Below are 16,983 nucleotides of genomic sequence, written 5' to 3'. Positions count from 1 at the left end.
AGTAGGAGTCCTGAGTATCAATATCTAGCTTCCTCTTCTACTCCCTCCCAGTATGTCAAAGTTCATGTCACAACTGCCTCAGACAGTGAACCAAGGTGGCATTTTGTCAAAAGTTTTAACAACAACTTCTGTTTTTATGCAACCACATTTAATGCCGTGCCTAAAGAAGAGTTCCAATGCCCTACCACTTCTTCCACTCTCTTCCCTGTAATATCAACTAATAAAGGGGCCCATGTACTCATCAAGGACATGGAGTCAACTTTGAGCCTAACTGTTGTAGTCACTATTGCCCCTGCAGAGTGACAAGCTAATCCCAAAAAATGGAATCTCATTCTAACAAAGAGTGGTCCATCCACAACAATGGCAGGACATCTACAGATACTGACTGATGCCATTGAAGAAGTAGAACCCCCAAATCCGTTAATTGTGTGGCTCAATCCACAATTTTGCACAGATTCACAGTTGCAAAAGCATTAAAAAAACATGTTGCATAAGCTACCCAGGAGAAAATGGTATATTAAAATCACCCAAAATCAACAAAGATGACAAATCAACAGGAAAAGTGATAAAAAAAAAATAAAAATGTAAACATAATGAACAATCACGCTGTAACATAGTTGGGGGCAATAAACTAAACAGGTGGAGAGGCATAATCAAAAGTGCGCCTATATCTTTGGTAGGAAGTTTTGTGCAAGATGACCACAAACCCAGTAGGAAAAATGTTCATTTTCAAAGCTGCCAAACATCTATCTATTATTTTTGAAAATGAGCCAGGTATAAGTTTTGGTCCTTAGGACGTCTACCTTTTTTTGCCCATTTTCAAAAATAAAAACGTCCATGTGAAAAATATACAAAAGCAAGTTTTCTAGACATACTCACCAATTACCTTGTCTGATTGCAGCAGAAGGAATCCCCATCAGCTGAGCCGGTTTGGGGGATTCCTGGCGGCTCAGCTGTTGTGGATTCCCCCTGCCAGGATCAGCTGAGCTGCAGAGCCTTACACCCCTCCCCGCCAAATCCCCGACATCCCAGACCTCCCCGACATCCCCTTGAAATCCCCCTGTCATCTCCGCCCTCCCCCACATCCCCCCAACATCCCTGGATTCCCCCGTACCTTCAGATAAGATAACGACAGGCAGGAAGCTCACTCCCTCCTGCCTACAAGGCCGCATGCTGCAAATGATGGGGCTTCCCACTCACAATGCATCCTGGGATGTAGTAGGAAAGGCTGAAGGCCCTGATTGGCTCAAAATGGCCACCAGTGTTTTGACTTTTAACCTTATTCTCTGCACTTTAATAAACAAGGTCTTTAGCAGCTGAATGTGAGCAGAGAATGGGTACTGTTCTTGCTGATACAGCTATCTTTTTTGTCTTATTTTCTGATTCTAACATACAATAATGTGAAAGTGGTGGGGAGAAGGTATCAGTGTTTCTGCTGCAGGAAGGATGAATATAGGAGCAGGATGCTTTGGCAGAGATTCTAAAGGACTCACTAAACAGTATTAAAATGGAATGAGGTGGTAGTGTGTGTACCTGTGGTGAATGCAGATATCTTATAGCAGCTGATCTGGTTATTCAAAAATTTACTGTGATACATTTTATTTTTGTCTGTGAATTATTATTTTAATATATATTTGACGCATGTGTGGTATTTGGTTGCTTTTTCCTTGTTGGTTTTCTTCAAGATTATGACATTTCATTGCCGTCAGGGCTAGCAGAGGGACCGAATCAGGCTATTTTGAGTTATTTACAGCGAATAGAGGTCTGAATGCCAGGAAGAATGTTCCCTTGTTCTCTGGAGTACATTTTGAGTGGATCCTCCTTTTTGTAATTTGCATGTGAATACAAAGAGGAGACGAGAAGGAAGGGTCCCTCTCCTTGTTTTATGTGATTACAATTTAATAAACGTTGGCATATTTCATTTCTGTCCTACCAGCTAACTGCTGATGATAGGTTTTTCCTTCTGTATTAGAGAACCCTACAGCATAAACCATACATCCAGTGAAAGCCAGGCAAGTGGTGAACCATGCCAATTCCCATGTCCAGCCAACAGAGCTACCAACACAGTGTCAGGTGCTTTACCTGGGAGTTGTGAGTACTAGTAGCACAGGTATTTCTAGCTGAAGAAGAGGAAGTGAGTTTTGGAGCAACAGAGAACTAGCGGGCTAACCATTTTAGTCACTATTGTAATGTTGTAGTGACTTGCTATATCCATGTTTGGAACAGATGTTGATTAAACTGCTCTGCTGCTATTGGATTAAAAGCGGTATATTAAGTACCCAATAAACATATGTTGTTACTCACTGGCTGCTGAATGCCATCACAAGTATATTTTTCAGTACCACAGAAATATTTATGTTAGACAGCAGGCCTGATTTTATAACAGGTTGCCTATGTGAGACGTTCAAAAATGCATGTTAGATGCCTATCTTCCTTTATAAAATAGGCTCCAAGAATCAGGCCCAATATCATACACAAATTTATACCTGCTCCTTTGCATGTGTAAATGTGTGTGTACTCAATGCATCTATGCACATTATCTTAAAAAATGTGTGATTATTGCACCGCTAATTGTGCACTGCTCGGACTACATTCCAGCAAAGCCTAAATGTGATGCACGTGTATGTGCCTTCTTGTCATATATACTGCCACACAATTTTTAAAAAGGTCTTTTCTGCATGCTAAAAAGTTTCTACACATGGAAAAACCTGTATAAAATTATCCTCAATGTATCTAACATTTAAACATCAAAACCAGTACCCACTTGGAGCTTCACATTAAAAAAAAAACAAAACTTAGATGGATTCACTCCTATTTTTACAGGAATCATTTTGCTTTATAGTTTATTCATTTGCATCCCACTTTATACAAAGCGGGACATAAAAAGTACATACATAATAAAACAGCAATACACATGCAGTAAAATAACCATAGACAATAACAAAACAGGTTAGCGACTGGTGGTCCATTGTGCCCAGCAGTCCGCTCAAGCGGCGGTCCTTAGGTCAAAGACCAATGCCCTAACTGAAACTAGCCTTACCTGCATACGCTCTGGTTCAGCAGAAACTTGTCTAAGTTTAACTTATTTAAGCGTCATAGGCAACCGGTGAGAAGCTGGATTAATAAAGGGAATACATGATCAATTTTTTTTAATTTTTAAAAAGTAATTGAGCTGCAGTATTCTGCAAATACAAAGGCTCCCCTTTTATCAAGCTGTGGTAGCGCTGCTGCTGCTGCGAGAAATGCTCCAATGCTAATTCAGTTCCTAAGAGCGTCAGAGCATTTATTGTACCGGCCCATGCTAAAACACTTGATAAAAGGGGGCCAAAGTGTTTTCCAGGTTTTTTTCTGAGATTCCTACATTTAGAGAGTTGCAGTAGTCCATCTGGGTCAAAATTAGCAGTTCCCATACTTCATCTTACAAAATAGTGGTGCAACTGCTAATTTTGACCCGGATGGACTACTGCAACTCTCTAAATGTAGGAATCTCAGGAAAAAACCTGGAAAAGTCTTTGGCCCCCTTTTATCAAGTGTTTTAGCATGGGCCGGTACAATAAATGCTCTGACGCTCTTAGGAACTGAATTAGCATTGGAGCATTTCTTGCAGCAGCAGCACTACCACAGCTTGATAAAAGGGGAGCCTTTGTATTTGTAGAATACTGCAGCTCGATTACTTTTTAAAAATTAAAAAAATTTGATCATGTATTCCCTTTATTAATCCAGCTTCTCACCGGTTGCCTATGAGGCTTAAATAAGTTAAACTTAGACAAGTTTCTGCTGAACCAGAGCGTATGCCGGTAAGGCTAGTTTCAGTTAGAGCACTGGTCTTTGACCTAAAGGCCATCGCTTGAGTGGACTGCTGGGCACGATGGACCACTGGTCTGACCCAGCAGCGGCAATTCTTATGTTCTTATGTTTAGTGTATAAAATATTATCTGGGCAATCTTCTAAAAGTTTTATTACTGTTTTAGGAATTCTGGTAAGTGAAGGAAAGCTGCACAATGAATTGAGGTCTTTATGTATTCTTTCCGTCAGTGTCGGGTCTACTAGTAAAACAATTTTTAGAAAGTTCATTCTGTTTTCAGTCTGTTAAAATTTGGAATTCGCTTCCTCCTATTATCCGATTAATACTTTCTTATTATATTTTTTGAAGACCACTGAAGACACATCTTTTTCATAAACACATGATCTAATATTCCCCCCTTTCACTAAACCGCGATAACGATTTTTAGCACAGGAAGCTGCGCTGAATGCTCCGCGCTGCTCCCAATGTTCATAGGAACTCTATGAGCATCGGGAGCAGCACAGAGCATTCAGCACAGCTCCCTGAGCTAAAAACCGTTATCGCGGTTTAGTAAAAGGGGGCTCTATTTTTTCTTTGTAAAACTCCTAGTGCTATTCACTAGATATTTGATTTCTGATTTTGCTTTGAATCTTACCAGGAGATGCTGGCTTATAAATACATAATATAGCATAATACATGACCATAGGTCATCTATGTGGAATATCCAAAATATCTTCTGTGTGTCTTTATAAAATAGGCTCTCAGAAGCAGTGACAATAGTGCACATATGCCAACACACAAATTTATAACTATTCTGAAGGTGTAAATTTGTACTTGTACTCTGTGGGTATATGAAAATTTTATAAAATATGCAGAAGTATATCACAACTCTGTCCTGTGCCAAACCACTTCCCAGGGAACATCTACATACATTTGGCAGTGCAATTCTATTAATGTTCTTTTCCAAGTACAAGACATGCTTTACATATGCTTTCTAAAATTTCCCTTTTGTAGATGAGAGGCTAGCGATGACACTGTTCTTTATCCCTTCTTTCCTTTTCCATATACAAGTTGTGTTGGGTTAAAAAAATAAATAAACTGAAAGTATTATACATACCTCAGCATCCCCCATCCCCCATCCATATTGATCTTCCGGTTACTTGTGCACATATGCTTCAGATCATTATGTACTTTTAACTTCTCTGTTCCAGCAGAGTGAAAAATGATTCCAAAGCCCAGGATTTGCTTTCTCTTCCAAGGCCCAGGAAATCCCATGACCAATGCTGAAGGTGAAAAGAGGGAAGGGATCAGTGTATGTATGCCACTTTTAATCCAATTCGATCCAATTTTAGCATTTTAAAATTTGTTATCCAGATGATGAAAACAAAATAGTAGAATTCTAGTCCTTTCTCTACCTCATCCACTGCTTCCTCCCACTACTTATCCAATAGCAGTCATCCATCACATGGCCCTGTTTGTCAGACTCCAGTATTCTACACGGGATCCCAGTCTAACAATAAGCCTACACATGAGGAGACTGAGCCTGTGAATGTTCACAAACTCATGGGCTCCTTGCTGACTGGGCACAGGTCACGGTCGAGGCAGCCCTCTTTCTGTGACTCCATCCACAAATGTGACCCCATTTGGGAACCCAGCTTTATGCAGTGGATAAAGTGAGGCACAGCTAAGGTCCCACAGTGAGTTGCAGAGCAAAAATCTGAAAGCCAGAGTTCTTGGTTCCTTGTCCTGCCTCTTGCCACAGGACTCTACCTCTTTCCGGAATATGATGGTTTCCAGATTCTAAAGACCTTAGAGAGGACAAGTCAGTTATGGAAAAAGAACATTAGGTTGCTTGTTAATAAGAAAGGACCAGAGGTAGATGGTTAACTACCCCATCTCATTTTTACTGCTCCTGATTTTCAACAGGACTGCAAGACAGTTACTAACTTTTCCAGGAACAGTATTGCTGCCAGTTTACTGCTTTTCTTCCACCTGTCTCATTACCTCTGTATTTTGCTATGTTTATCTGATAAAAGAAATGTATCATTTATCACATGGAACAAATTTGTCACTTAAGTTGTATTGTTTTCTGGAGAGGTTGCCCAGGCAGCTGCATTTTACCCTGTTCAGATCAGTATTATATGTGCACTTTTCCCAAAGTTATTTTTGATTGGTTTTCCTACTTTGTGTAATAAAGGGAAAATGTGTTGTATAAAATAAAACCTGTATCTGCTAACTCTGTGTCTATGTTGCATGGGAGGGAGGAGGAGGGCAGTACTGCCTACAAACTATGTAACTCTTTTTTGAAGTAGGTTCTCTGGCCTTCATCCACTATTCCTCTCTCTGGGCTACATACTATGTGAAAAACCCTCTTGACACAGGTAAGAATTGGGGGACGATCACTGACCTACAGAAGATAACCATAGGTCAATGTTACAAAAGAATAAAAGGAAATGATGTCCTGCTTGATAATTTTTTTCCCCTATATCAGCTGCACTGTTCTGAACTGATGGATATGATCCCTTCCTACCAGCAGGTGTAAGTAGAAAAAACCCTGAATTCTACTAGAGATATCAAAAAATAACATAACGTAACATTATTTTTGTAAACCGAAACAATCAAAAGAATTCTAAGCGGTTTACACAAAAGAGAAAAACTGGACAGTCAGCAAAGTACAAAATAATAAGATGAGAATACAGCATATTGACTAAAAAGACAATAAGAATTTAAATTAATGCAGTAAAACAGTAAAATTATTATATTAAGAATAAAAACATCGAATTAAGAGATAAATTTATTGACTAATACTGTCTTAATTTCTCTTTGAAAGGCGCCGTAAGATAACATGGCTCTGCTAATATACTTGCCCAACAAGGACTGTTGTTTACTTGCTTGAAATGCAAGCATCCTATCTAAAAAAGACCTAATTTTACAACCTAAAATCTTCAGGTATGCAAATAAGTTACAATTTCTGGTTATCCTCATGGGGTTATATAGCACAAAATGAGATAACAGATAGGTAGGGGCCAGTCCCCAAACCAACTTAAAACAGAGACATGCGGATTTGAACATTACTCGTGCTTCCACTGGCAACCAGTGTAATAAACGATAATAAGGGCTAGAACTAGAAAAGGTTCAAAGAGTGACCAAGTTGATAAAGGGGATTGAAATCCTCTCATATGAGGCCAGACTACAGAGGTTAGGGCTCTTCAGCTTGCAAAAGAGACAGCCGAGGGGGAGATAGATTGAAGTCAACAAAATCCTGAGTGGTGTACAGTGAGTATAAGTGGATCAATTTTTTACTCCATCAAAAATTACAAAGACAGGAGACACTCAATTAAGTTTTAAACCCAATAAAAAGAAATATTTTTTCACTCAGAGAATAGTTAAGTTATGGAACGCGTTGCCAGAGGATGTGGTAAGAGCAGTTAATGTAGATGATTTTTAAAAAAGTTTTGGACAAGTTCCTGGAGGAAAAGTCCATAGTCTGCTGTTAGAACAGACATGGGGGAAGCCACCAATCCACTGCATGTCCTGGATTAATGGCATGGAATGCTTCTGCTATTTGGGTGTTTGCCAGGTACTTGTGACTTGGATTGGCCTCCATGAAGACGAGATACTGGGCTGGATGGACCATTGGTCTAACCCAATAAGGCTATTCTTATGTTCTTAATCCTGGCTACTGTGCAAAGGCTACTGGACCCAGGTGCCATAGAGCTGGTGCTGAAAAGAGAGAGGCTTGGGCAAATATTCCAAAAGAGACTCGGACGACTGGAGACCAATCCTGGATCTGAAGTTGGTCAGTTCAGCCCCAAGGATTCAATACTTCTGCAAGGAAACAGTGTACTCTGTCATAACCTCAGTAGTGGCGGGGGAGTTTCTAGCCTCGTTAGACCTCATGGAGGCTTACTTGCATATTCCCATTTATTCAGCACACAGGAAATTCCTGAAGTTCCATGTGCTGGACCATCATTTCCAGTTTGTGGCATTGTCCTTTGGTAGTGGTAGTGGATGACTGGCTGATAATAGCTCCCTTGGAAGTTGATGGTATCAAAGTTGTTATCCATGTAGTTCAGTTTCTGCAGAGCCTGGGCTGGGTGATACATTATAGGAAAAGCCATCTTCAGCCTTGCCAGTCTTTGGAATATCTGGTCTCTCTTCAATACAGCACGGTACAGGGTGTTTTTTACAGAGGCATGCAGGTTGAAGAGCTGGAGTCTGATCCTGGGCATGAAGGAGATGGAAGCCCCATCTGCATGGCACTATTTGCAGTTGCAGTGGTCCATGGTGGCTATAAGAGTTGTGCCTTGGGCCAGGGCTCACATGTGCCCATTCCAGGAGGTGCTGCTCACACATAGGTCCATGCAGTCAGATCTGCTGGACCCTCCTCTAACCTGGACATCCGCAGCTCTGTGCAGCTTGGACTGGCAGCTGGATCCAGTGTCTCTGTCCCAGGGGATGCCTCTGAATCTCCTCTTGGGAGATCCTCACGATGGATACTAGCCTATTTGGCTGGGGGGGAGGGGGCATTGCCAGAGGCAACCGGTTCAGGGGCAGTGGACTGTAAAGTTGTGGGAAGTAAAATTGATGACAATGACAGCCAAAAGTGGTTGCATAAAATATATTGTGTAGAAATAGGCTTAATATGAGATGGAGGAAGAAAATATTACATTATACAGAAAATATTATATTATAGAGATATTAATAGGCTTTTAGAAGTACAGAGTATACAGTTAGAGGCTGCTTCTTTGTGTGTAAATGAGAAAGGACAGTTTACCTGCATGAATGTGTGTCTCTGAATAGGTGAGGTATGGAGGTGTGAAGGGCTGAGAAGGGGTAGAGAGGAGAAAGAGGCAGCGAGAGAGACAAGGGCCAAGAATCTAGAAAGCAAGAATCCAAAGAGAGAAAAGCCCAGAGCGGGGTTAACAAGGCTCCAGAGAGAGGATTAAGGATTTTAACCTCCTATATTTATAAGTTTGAGACTTGTTCTAAAAATAGCATCTATTGTTGTTACAATGGTAAGGGAAGGTGTGTGAGGTGTGAAAGACTGAAAGAGAAAAGAGAAACTGTCCCTCATAGATTTGAGTTTCTGTCATTTTCCAACATTTGTCTGTGACACCTGGCTTCTGTCTAAAACAATAATTCTTGATGGAAGTATCTCTCTGTGACACCTAGCTTCTGACTAAAACAATGGATCTTGATAGACACTATGGGGCTCATAATCGAGAGAGAAAAACATCCAAAAACTGGCCTAAGTCGGCACTTGGATGATCATAAGTCAAAAACGTCCAAGTGCCAATAATAAAACCGGGTTTTGGACGTATTTAAAAACGACCTAGGCCTTCATAGTGCCGCTGAACGACCAAAGCTAAACGGGGTGTTTCAGGAGAAGTGTCGAGGGCGGGAGTTAGGGGGGACATGGGCAAGCTTAGACTTAGTCATACAACATATATAACCGAAAGTTTTACAACAGAGCCTAGACGGAACTTGGACGTTGTGACTTAGACCACAGTTCTTCAACCGCCGGTCCGCGGACCGGTAACGGTCCGCAGGAAATTTTTGCCGGTCCGCGCAGGACCGGCAAGATTGACTCATTTGAACTTCCTGCCGGTCCGCGCAGGACCGGCAAGATCAGCATCGGAAGTGTGCGCTGGGCCGGAGAGATCTTGGGGAGCCTCCGACAGTGGCTTTCTCCCCTCTCTGCAGCTCTCCTTTACTTCCCAGTGCAGCGATTCACGAAGGCAGCCTCGGGGCTTTTGCTGAGTCGCGGCTGCCTCTGATGATGCAACTTCCTCTTTCCTCAGAGGCGGCGCGACCCAACAAAGGACCCGAGGCTGCCTTCGTGAATCGCTGCGCTGGGAAGTAAGAAGAGCTGCTGGGAGGGGAGAAAACCACTATCAGTCTGGGAAGCTGCTGGGCAGGGGAAAAAAGGGACAGCTGCTACTGGAAAGGGAGAAGGAGAGATGCTTCTGGGAGGGGAGGAGGGAAAGGAATCTGGGAAGCTGCTGGGCCAGGAAAAAAAAGGGACAGCTGCTACTGGAGAGGGAGAAGGAGAAGGAGAGATGCATCTGGGAGGGGAGGAGGGAAAGGAATCTGGGAAGCTGCTGGGCCAGGAAAAAAAAGGGACAGCTGCTACTGGAGAGGGAGAAGGAGAAGGAGAGATGCATCTGAGAGGGGAGGAGGGAAAGGAATCTGGGAAGCTGCTGGGCCAGGAAAAAAAAGGACAGCTGCTACTGGAGAGGGAGAAGAAGGAGAGATGCTTCTGGGAGGGGAGGAGGGAAAGGAATCTGGGAAGCTGCTGGGCAAGATAAAAAAAGGGACAGCTGCTACTGGACAGTGAGAAGAAGAAGGAGAGATGCTTCTGGGAGGGGAGGAGGGAAAGGAATCTGGGAAGCTGCTGGGCAAGGAAAAAAAGGGACAGCTGCTACTGGATAGGGAGAAGAAGGAGAGATGCTTCTGGGAGGGGAGGAGGGAAAGGAATCTGGGAAGCTGCTGGGCTAGGAAAAAAAGGGACAGCTGCTACTGGAGAGGGAGAAGGAGACGGAGAGATGCTTCTGGGAGGGGAGAAGGGAAAGGAATCTGGGAAGCTGCTGGGCAAGATAAAAAAAGGGACAGCTGCTACTGGAGAGGGAGACGGAGAGATGCTGCTGGGAGGGGAGGAAGGGAAGAGAGTTACTGCTGGACAGGAGGAGGAGGGAAGGGAGAATGAAAAAAGGAAGGAAACAGCTGGCAGAGAGATTAGAGGAGGAGAAGGGGAGACACAGGCATGAGAAAGTAGAGAGATTGATGATAGGAAGGGGTCAGCAGAAAAATAAGCAGAGGGACAACGATGATAGATCTGGTGTAGGAGAGATAAAAATGAAGAGAGCAGTGAAGCTGGAATGAATCATGTAAATAGGAGAGAGGGGCACAAGCTGGATGGAAAGGGGAGAGGGACATAGAAAGAAGACAGATACCATATGGAAGGGGGAGAGGACAGATAGTGGATGGAAGGGGCAGATGCTGGATTGAAGAGACAGAGAGGGCATACGCTGGAAGGAAGAGAGTGAAAAAAAGATTGAAAGCAGAAACCAGAGATGACAAAAGGTAGAAAAAAATAATTTTATTTCTATTTTGTGATTAGAATATATCAGATTTGAAATATATATCCTGCTAGAGCTGGTGTTAGACATAACTGGGGACTGCAAAACCCAGGCAGTGCTTCTTTAGCTTTCAGCTGGCTTAGGGCGCTCTCTGACCAGGGGGCAGTTGCCCTAGTTGCACTCCCCTAAAACTATTCCTGTCATGTGTTACTTCAGTATTCTGTTAGCATGATATTTCTGTGTAGCATTCTGTAATAATTTGGCTTGTTCAGTTTTCTTGATAGTAGAGGGGATATATGTGAAGGGGAGGGGAGACAGGGGTTTTGTTGATCCTTGCTCTGAATTATTTGTATTTATAAAATGACAATTCTACAGAATATTGTTTCTTTTTATACTTTAATAAAATACATTCAATATAAAATCATAACTGAGGCTTGTGTGGATGGGATCAGATGATTTGTGGGGACCGAGCTCGCGGAGATGGGGCGGAAACAGGATTTTAAAATTTTAGTCCTAGTAGTTTGCCGGTCCACAAAATAATTATTTTTTTTCTGCCGGTCCACGGGTGTAAAAAGGTTGAAGAACACTGACTTAGACCATTTATAATATGGTCTAAGTAAAAAAAAACCACCTAAAGTCACTAGATAAGCACCGCAAACACATAAAACAGACCCCCACACACTACCCCAGTGATCACCGACCCCCCCATAAAAGTATTAATCACACCTTTAAAATTCAGTCTCCAGACCATCATCACCTGGCAGCCTGGTATAGGAAAGCCTAGTCGTCCAGCACAGAGGCGGCTTAAGCCGTCTTGAGGGTGGGTTAGGGACTCATGGAGAGGAGGACCCATGCCCATAAGCCCCTGTAATCACTGCATTGATACTTAAACATGTGCACTCCCCTATACACCCCCAAAACCCTTTTTTACTGGCATATAAGTGGCTCCTGCAGTCATAAGGGCTATTGGGGTGGTAGATAAGTGGGTCTAGGGGATTCTGGAGGTGATTTGGGGGGCACAACATGACCTATAAGGGAGCTGTAGTGAGGTGAAGACATGGCACCCCCTTTTGTGAAGTTCACAGCAGTGCCCTGTAAGGTACCCCATTATTTAGGTGCCATGTCTGGGTGTTCAGTCCATAACTTTGCAAACCCCTCCCATGTCCAACAGGGCTTGTTCTAGGCGTTTTTGACTTGGATGAAAAGTTGGACGATTTAGCGACTTGGATGTTCAGATCTGCAGGATGTATAATTTGATGATTTTCGAAAGAAAAAATATTTTGGATGTATTTTTCGAAAATGTGTCCTAGGCTGGTTTTTACTTTGGACAACTTGCGAGTTAGACGAAAATGGACTTAGACGTCCCTTTCGATTATGCCCCTCTAACTATCTGTCTTAGAACATGCAGCTGGGGCCATTCTCTACCTTAAGCATTGGACCTTAGAATTGGACCTTAGCATATCTGTTGAAACTCAGGGCTGTGCCAAAGGTTTGTTCTTTTACCCTTAAGTACTGGTCATTTAGAAGTAATTTAGTGGCATTCTAAGGCTGAATGGCCAGGATCCTTAGGTCTATCTGTACTGACATCTCAGGGGCATATCTGTTTATTATAATTTCCCATAGGCCTTTGTCAACATTGATTAGGCCAACAGAAAATGCTGACAGCTAGCCTTGTAAGGCTGACATCTCGGATACTTTTTTTTTTTTTTTTTTAATGAAGTCAAACTTGTGGTACCACGCTCTTCTGCAACTGTTTTGCAAGCAGCCAGCTTTCCCTTCTAAGATGCCTCTCTCTTTACCTCCAATATTACATTTTTAGCAGGTCCCCCTTATCCTGCACAGTCTCCATGGCTATGGAGATAAACAGTTCCCGTTACGAGCCCAAACCTCTGTCTTAGGTTGGGCAGTGACTACCTCATAACTATCTTGGAGAGAATGAATGGTGCATAAGGAATGTAGGAAGTTTTCTCAGGAGGTTAGACCTAAAGGTAGCAAGATGCTATGCCATGAGTTGTAGTATGAGGGTATGGGAAGAGACCATATACTATGTCTAACCCTGGTATGCAATGCAATAAAACATGCCAGATTAACCAAATTAGAACCAAATTAGCAAGTGTCAGAGATAGTTACACATGATTTTTCAGTATCTATCTTAAAAGGTAGAGAGAACCTTGTGGGACATGCGTTGTAAAGAGATGTACATGTGTTTCCATTTTGCAGCATAGAAAAATACTACAATACATAGCACAATTTGTACAATAATTAAATAGGGTGAATTAAAACATTAAAGACATGATCAGCAGTGGGCGAATATCCAAAGAAAAGTTCCCAAACAGAGACGTAAGCAAATTTTCAAGTGTATGTAATATGTCCATTTTCAAAAGCAATGGTATGATTCACCTCTTTGGAGGTTGTCTTAAGTTGTTCAATGTAGGCATGGAGGTCTATAAAATTCAGCAGCTTGTGAAATGTCTCATTCCCTATACCAAGAAGGAGTGGATGCACAGCATATGAAATAAAATCTGGGAGGTCCATACAATCATTGGCTACCAGAGGTGTGGAATAGATTGCCCCATTAATGGTGCTGGAGGACAATGATGAATGACTACATCAGGTATTGTTAAGTAAATAGTTCGAACTGTACAGCAAATTGTTCTTAGGAAGGTGGCTATCATGTACCCGGAGATCCAGCGAACATTTTGTGGAAAGAACAGGTGAAACTGAAGTGTCCAGCTCTGTTGTAATACAAATGTGTGAGGAAGCAGAGGAGTAGGAGAGCTTTGCAGTCAGGGAGCGGGAGGATGAATTAATCTAGCTGGAGTTGTCAGCCTCTTTAAACTGATGAGGTGCACACTTGGGGGTCCTTTCACAAAGACGCGGCAGCGGTGGAATGTGTGGAATACCACGCGTTAAACCGTCTGCCGCGCTAGTACCTAACGCCTCCATTGACGAGGCGTTAGGATTTTAGGCTGTCATGGGGGTTAGCACGTGAGGAAATGTCCGACGCGCTAACCCCCGTAGCGCGCCTTGATAAAAGGAGCCCTTGGAATGAAATGGTGTCTTTACATAGAGAGCGATCCACCCGCTTGAAAGATGTCCAGGTATCATCCAGCGGCTGAGCCCCAGTGAGGTGATCCAAAAGGAGAGATAAATAGAGAGAAACCATGTTGCCTGTACCAAGTGTGGCAACATGTAGTTTATAGTTTATTTCATTTATATCCCGCTTTATACATGCATAATAATATAACAACATCACACACACAGACAATGAAAACATTAATTCGTGTCCAGTGCTCAATCCTAAAACAAAATACTCCATCCCTGTACTTTGTTTTACTGAATAAGATATCTTTTCAATAATTGTTTAAAACTGTGTGACAACCTTAATGATTTAAACTGGTATATGTTTGATAAAAGAGAAACAATGCTCACGAACTTAGTGCACTTAATAGGACATTCAGAAGAGATACCGCTCTGTGTGCTGCAAACCACTATAATAATAATAATAACTTTATTTTATTTTTATTTTTTTTTTGTATACCGCAATACCACAAACAGTTCAAAGCGGTTTACAATGTAAGAGAGACTGTATATACACAGCGAAGATACAATGCAGTTGAGCGCAGTTTACAATGCAAGAGCCTGTACGTTTACAGCGGAGATATTTATTCAGTTTTGGTACTCAAGAGAGACCATATATATGTACTAATTGTATTTTTTTTTTTTTTTTTAATGTCAGAAATGTTTACTGTACTGTGAATAAATACTGTATAACATCTTTTCTTAATCATGTAATCCCTAACTCAAGTATAACTGAAAAGGACATTGCACAATTTGGCTAGTGAAAAGGGAGAAAGAGCTCTAGAAATGGCCAATGTGTTATGTTTCCTGGGGTACCCCGTAAGCTAAAACAAAGACACAAAATAGAGACCACACAGCACACACAAGACGAAAGCACAAAATTCCTGTCGACTTTAAACGTTTCTTCCATCTGTCAAGGATTTAGGGCTGAGGAGTAGCGTGGTGGTTAGGGCTTAGCCTCAGTACCCTGAGATTACAGGTTCATGCCCAGAATGGCTCCTTGTGACCCTGGGCAAGTCACTTAACACGCCATTGCCCCAGGTACATTAGTCAGGTTGTGAGCCCGATGGGACAGATTGGGAGAAATACTTGAGTACCTGAATGTTACCACGTTATACTAAAATAAATAAATTAAATTTGCAATTAAACACAGTTTACAAAGAAAAAAAACATAAAAAGATATGGTATCCATTAATTCCCAACACAAGGTCATAGCACTAGACATACTTCTAGTGTGCACACATGAGCAAAGTATATGTACAAATAATGCATAGCATAACCATTTCATAATCGGAAAAAGCATAATACTAATGTCTCCTTGGAGCATCCTCATCTCTGCAGTGATAAAGAGGATCCTTGGAGTACATTTAAATTAAAAATATCTTTGTGCCAAAATTGATCAGTGATAGTTATGTATGTATTCTAACTAGGGCTCCTAAGAGAAAGAAGGAGTGTCATTTAGAGCAAAATTTGTCCATGTTCCAATCCAGTCAACCGCGACCAAATGTCTACTACCTGGGTCCCACTGCACTCTGAAGAGTAGCCACTGCTGTGCAGAGGTCCAGTCCAGGCTGGATGCGAATTCTTTGGTCCACGCTGTTGTGTCCTGGTATTCAGGAGCAAGGGGCGGATTCCAAAAGCCATTAGATATGTCTAAGACAGAAGAAAATGTACATTTAGAGTTAAATTGAAGCATCCTATCAAAGTAAGAGACTACCACCGGTACTACAGACTTGGAAACCTGATTTAGGGCCTGGGAGTCTATAGTGACCCCGAAGGAGCCCCATGGTTTAGCAACTGGTCAGTCTGGAGAGTCACATGGGTCCAATTAGACCCCTCTCCTCCATCTTAATCACTGGTTCTGTTGCCTGATGAGGTACCGGTATTGTTTTTGTGGTGGAGGATCCTCATCCTCTAACAGAATTTCAGTGTGCATTCTCCCACAATAGTCTTGTGCCCAAACTGGAATATCTGTTACCTCTGAGGGAAAAACACCAAGATCATGCTGCTACGCAAGTGTAGTGCACTGTGTGACTAACTGACTAGGAATGACCTCATGAACCAAAGTTTTAGAAGCATTTGGAATTCCTGTATCCTTCCACAATGCAAGACCAGCCACATCCATTATTTCTTTGTCGGTATTCTCTCTTATGCTGGCAGTATTTACCAAAATGTCATTCATTTGTTCATATTCTACTGGCATAGATACACACTTTTAAGCTGTCATTTATACCCTGAATCTCATACATTTTCACATTTGTCTGATCTCCAGTAGGAGGCGCTCTGTTTGTAAAACTGATTCCAGTCCTTGGATCAATCATAGCTAATTTATCCTGATCCTCTATAGCAGTGGTCTCAAACTTAAACCCTTAGTGGGGCCACATTTTGGATCTGTAGGTACTTGGAGGGCCGCAGAAAAAAGTTAATGTCTTATTAAAGAAATGACAACTTTGCATGAGGTAAGACTCTTTATAGTTTATAAATCTTTCCTTTAACAGTTAAAGGAAAGATTTATAAACTACAAAGAGTTTTACCTTAAGCAAAATTGTCATTAACTATTTTTTCCGTGGCCCTCCAAGTACCCTATTTTTTCTGCAGCCCTCACATTTAAAGTTTAATATATTTCCTTTCTCAAAACTGACACATTTCAATCACTATATTGAAAATAAAATCATTTTCCCTACCTTTGTTGGCCGATGACTTTATTTTTCTGTGCTTTTAACTATGTTTCCAGGGTCTTCTTGTCCTTTGACTGTTTTTCTTTCCGTCTTCACTTTCTGCCTTGCATCCATCTTTGGCATTAACTTAATATTCAATTTTTCTGTTTTCTTTTCAAAATCTACGTTTCCATAGCTGGCCCAGAACTTCCTCTTCGACGTTAGAACTGACGTCAGGTGTTGAGAATTGGTTGGCTCCGCGCTGGGGAAGATAAGCAGGGAGAGCTAAGAACTCGATGCCAGCCTGTTCCCTGATTGCAGCGGTGTTAGCCTATTCCCAGATGGTGGCGGTGATAGCCTATTCACCAGCTGTGGTGGC

The sequence above is a fragment of the Geotrypetes seraphini genome, chromosome 4, assembly GCF_902459505.1.
Source record: "Geotrypetes seraphini chromosome 4, aGeoSer1.1, whole genome shotgun sequence".
Classification (NCBI taxonomy): domain Eukaryota; kingdom Metazoa; phylum Chordata; class Amphibia; order Gymnophiona; family Dermophiidae; genus Geotrypetes; species Geotrypetes seraphini.
This window is presented reverse-complemented; position numbering follows the sequence as displayed.